The sequence below is a fragment of the Austrofundulus limnaeus genome, unplaced genomic scaffold, assembly GCF_001266775.1.
Source record: "Austrofundulus limnaeus strain Quisiro unplaced genomic scaffold, Austrofundulus_limnaeus-1.0 Scaffold179, whole genome shotgun sequence".
In the NCBI taxonomy this organism is placed as follows: domain Eukaryota; kingdom Metazoa; phylum Chordata; class Actinopteri; order Cyprinodontiformes; family Rivulidae; genus Austrofundulus; species Austrofundulus limnaeus.
In genome coordinates this window covers 991464-996558 of record NW_013952581.1, presented here as the reverse complement: position 1 = coordinate 996558, position 5095 = coordinate 991464, and the positions used below count along the sequence as shown (strand labels likewise).

General features: G+C 49.9%; 1 protein-coding gene across 1 annotated transcript in view; it reads right to left on the bottom strand.

Annotated features, from left to right (window-relative positions):
* filip1b (filamin A interacting protein 1b) overlaps positions 1 to 5095 on the bottom strand; it is a gene marked incomplete in the record, with an annotated part of 19557 nt that overhangs the window by 908 nt on the left and 13554 nt on the right.

The following is a 5095-nucleotide window of genomic DNA, read 5'->3' as shown; positions in this document are numbered from 1 at the left end:
GATGGAAGTTTGTGTTAGTTTGTGTGTGTGTGTGTGTGTGTGTGTGTGTGTGTGTGTGTGTGTGTGTGTGTGTGTGTGTGTCATAAGGTTGTAATGTGTGGTCATGTTCTGGTGTGTGGTCATTGACTTGTAATATGTGGTCGTAATGTTGTAAAGAGCGGTCATAATGTTGTGTTGTGTGGTCATAACGTTGTAATGTGTGGTCATAGAGTTGTGGTCCGTCCATCCGTCCGTTTTCTTCCTCTAATCTAGGGTCGGATTGTGGGGGCAGCAGCCTAAGCAGAGACCCTCCCTCTACCCAGCCACTTGGGCCAGCTCATCCAGGGGAATCCAAACGCGTTCCCAGGCCAGCCAAGAAACAGTCCCTCCAGTGTGTCCTGACTCTGCCTGTCGGCCTCCTCCCGGTGGGACGTGCCCGGAACACCTCACCAGGGAGGTGTCCAGGAGGCATCCTAACCAGATGCCCGAGCCACCTCAGCTGGCTCCTCTCGACATGGAGGAGCAGTGGCTCTACTCTGAGTCCCTCCTGGATGACTGAGCTTCTCACCCTATCTCTAAGGGAGAGCCCAGACACCCTGCGAAGGAAACTCATGTTGGCCGCTTGTATCCGCGATCTTGTTCTTTCGGTCACTACCCAAAACTTGTGACCATAGATGAGGGTAGGAACGTAGACGACCGGTAAATCGAGAGCTTCGCCTTCTGGCTCTGCTCTCGCTTCACCACGACAGACCGTACAGTGCCCACTTCAAAGCAGACACAGTACTAATCTGCCTGTCGATCTCCTGCTCCATTCTTCCCTCATTCGTGAACAAGACCCCGAGATACTTAAACTCCTCCACTTGGGGGAGGACCTCCTCCCTGAACCGGAGAAGGCAGCTACCATTTTCTGGCTTAAGACCATGGTCTCAGATTTGGAGGCACAGATCCTCATCCCTGCCGCTTCGCACTCAGCTGCGAACTGCTCCAGTGAGAGTTGGAGATCACGATCTGATGAGGCCAATAAGATCACATCATCCGCAAAAAGCAGAGATGCAATCCTAAGGTCACCAAAACAGATCCCTTCAACACCTTGGCTGCACCAAGAAATTCTGTCCATAAAAGTTATGAACAGAATCTGTGAGAAATTCCTGAATCTGAGATGGACTTGGCGGAGTCCAACTCCCACTGGAAATGAGTCCAACTTACTACCAGCAACATGGACCAAGCTCTGGCACCGGTTGTACAGGGACCTGACAGCCTGTATCAACGGGCCTGGTACCCCACACTCCCGGAGTGCCCCCCACAGGAGTCCCAGAGGGACATGGTCGAACGCCTTCTCCAAGTCCACAAAACACATGTAGACTGGTTGGACAAACTCCCATGCACCCTCGAGGACCCTGTTGAGGGTGTAGAGCTGGTCCGCTGTTCCAGGACCAGGATGAAAACCACACTGCTCTTCCTGAATCTGAGATGCAACTATCCAATGGACCCTCCTCTCCAGGACCCCTGAATAGACCTTACCAGGGAGACTTAGAAGTGTGATCCCCCTATAGTTGGAACACACTCTGCGGTCCCCCTTTTTAAATAGGGGGACCAACACCCCGGTCTGCCAGTCCAGGGGAACTGCTCCAAATATCCATGCGATATTGTAGTGTCGCATCAAACAATGCAACCCCACAACATCCAGAGCCTTAAGGAACTCCAGGAGAATCCCATCCACCCCTGGCGCCTTGCCACCAAGGAGCTTTTTAACCAACTCAGTGACCTCAGTACCAGAGATTGGAGAGTCCGACTCAGCGTCATCAGGCTCTGCTTCCTCATGGGAAGTTTGACATTAGACTAAAAAATGTCAGACTGTGAGTGGTGTTGAAGACACAGGACAAGGATTACAAAAAGGTAAGTGTTTTTATTTACAGGTGCAGCAGTGGTCATCTATCTGAAAAAGGGGAAGAGTCCAAGGTAAGTCCACAACGTCTTTGAGAAGTAGATGATGAATATTGTGATGAAAAATAAACTTTATTTTTTCTTACAGGTTTTTGTAGGCGAGGAGATTTGTAAATCCAAGGTGAGTATACAAATCTTCAGGCAGAATAGCAAGAGGCAATGAGACACCCAAACAGTGAAACCTTGTTGTGTTTTTGTTATGATTCTGTCCCTGTCTGTCCAGATCATGCCTCAATTTAGTTTTGTTATCTTATTTCATGTTCCAGTTTCTCCTCATAGTCTTGTTCCCAGCCTTACAGCTCACATCCAGCTCCTGCTCATTGCTCTCGCCCCTCCCTTCATAGAAACCCTAATCAAGCTCATTTCACTCACCTGTTTCCTGCAGCATATAATCCAGTCTCACTCTTCAGTTCACTGCCAGATTATCATCAGCTTGCCTGTGGTTCTCCAACGTTTTCATCCATGTCTCGTTTTTACCTCTTGATCCCGACCTTGTTCTTGTCCCCTGGTTCAACGATTTTCGCCTCAGCCCCTAACAGATTATACCTGCCATCTGCTTTACCGGTAACAACTCACACCTTGCTTCTTGGACTCCTGCTCTTTGCCTCACCCCTGATCGGTACCTCCAGCCATCTGACCACCTGGATCTTGATCCACGCCTGTCCCACGGATTATCAGAACTTGCCTTTTGGACCCAAATACTCCAAACAAACTAACGGTGAAGTCACCGCACTGTGCTGGAATGCAAACCCTTCCATCAAAGTTTCCGTCTGGAGTCCTTCAACTGGAAACAGGTTAGTGGCTTTAATTCTTTGGAAAGTCCTCCTATATCATTCTGCCACTAATCTGAATTTTCTGAGTTTAGATCTGACGAGAATCCGGTCCAAGCGCTTCCTGGTTCATTCACCTCTGCACAATAAACTTTGTAAAACTTTTTCTTGGTCCGGTGCTTATTCAGAACTCAAAACTAGGTTCTTATCAGTTTTGTCCTATTGCAGAGTTTCCAATGGCAATCCTGGCAGGGGGAACTTCCTGGTGGTGGAACCTTAAAAGATATCAAAAGGTAAGTAACTATAACACTTTTTAACTTAGTGGCTTCAGTACTCTACCATAACAGAGAGATGCATCAGCGAAGACCAGAAGTTCAGGTGGAGCTTATAAAGGCCAGGAGCTCATCAGTGGAAACCGCCAACAGGTGAGGTGATTAGTGAGGAGGAGGGCATGAAGATCCACCATCTTCACAAAGGTGTGTCGATAGGATTGAGGAGGTCTTTGAAGTATTCCGCCCACCGACCCACAACGTCCCGAGTTGAGGTCAGCAGCACAACATCCCCACCACAGTGTTGGTGGCTTTCCCCTCCGAGATGCCGGACGGTGGACCAGAATTGCCTCAAAGCTGTAAGGAAGTCTTTTCCCCTGGCCTCTCCGAACTCCTCCCACGCCCGAGTCTTTGCCTCAGTGACCACCCGAGCCGCAGTTCGTTTAGGCTGCCGATGCCTGTCGGCTGCTTCCGGAATCCCACAGGCCAAAAAGACACAATGGGACTCCTTCTTCAGCCTGACAGCATCCCTCACTGCCGGTGTCCACCAGTGGGTTCGAGGGTTCCCGCCACAACAGGCACTGACAACCTACGGCCACAGCTCAGGTAAGCTGCCTCAACAATGGAGGCACGGAACATGGCCCACTCGGACTCAATGTCCCCCACCTCCCCTGGAATGTGTTCAAAGTTCTCCTGGAGGTGTGAGTTGAAGCTCCGTCTGACAGGAGACTCTGCCAAATGTTCCCAGCAGACCCTCACTATATGTTTGGGTCTGCTAGGTCTGACTGGCATCCTCCCCCACCACCAGAGCCAACTCACCACCAGGTAGTGGTCAGCTGAGAGCTCCGCCCCTCTCTTCACCCAAGTGTCCAAGACATGCGGCCGCAGATCAGATGAGATGACAACAAAGTCGATCATTGAACTGTGGCCTAGGGTGTCCTGGTGCCAAGAGCACATATGGACACCCTTATGCTTGAATATTCTGTTCGTTATGGACAATCCATGACGAGCACAGAAGTCCAATAACAAAACACATCTCAGGTTCATATCAGGGGTACCGTTCCTCCCAACCACGCCCCTCCAGGTCTCACTGTCATTACCCAAGAGTGTTGAAGTCCACCAGCAGAATGAGGGAGTCTCCGTTAGCAGCGCTCTCCAGCACTTCCTCCAAGGACTCCAAAAAGGGTGGGTAATCTGAGCTGCTGTTAGGCGCATAGGCACAAACACCAGTCAGGACCCATCCCCCCACACGTAGGCAGAGGGAGGCTACCCTCTCGTTTACTGGGGTGAACCCCAATGTACAGGCACCAAGATGGGGGGCAATAAGTATACCCACTCCAGCTCGGCGCCTCTTAGCATGGGCAACTCCAGAGCGGAAGAGTGTCCAACCCCTCTCGAGGAGACTGGTTCCAGAGCCAGAGAGGTGTGCTGAGGAGAGTCCAACTATATCTAGACAAAACCTCTCAACACCACACACCAGCTCAGGCTCCTTCCCCACCAGAGAGGTAACATTCCACATCCCCAGAGCCAGCTTCTGTAAACGAGGATCAGACCGCCAAGTTCCCCGCCTTCGACCACGGCCCAACACACAATGCACCCGACCCCTAGAGCCCCTCCCACAGGTGGTGAGCTCATGGAAAGGGGTGTGGTGTGTGATCATAATGTTGTAGTGTGGTCATAATGTTGTGGTGTGTGGTCATAATGTTGCAATGTGTGGTCATAATGTTGTGATGTGTGGACATAATGTTGTAATGTGTAGTCAAAGAGTTGTGGTATGTGATCACAAAGTCGAAATGTGTGGTCATAGTGTTGTAATGTGTGGTCATAATGTTGTGGTGTAGTCATTGTGCTGTAATGTGTGGTCATAGTGTTGTGGTGTGTGGTCATTGTGTTGTAATGAGTGGTCATAGTGTGGTATGTGGTCATTGTGTTGTTATGAGTGGTCATAATGTTGTGGTGTATGGTCATTGTGTTGTAATGTGTGGTCACAATGTTGTGGTTTGTGGTCATTGTGTTGCAATGAGTGGTCATAGTGTGATATGTGGTCATTGTGTTGTTATGAGTGGTCATAATGTTGTGGTGTGTGGTCATTGTGATGTAATGAGTGGTCATGTCTTCTTCTGAATGTGTTTT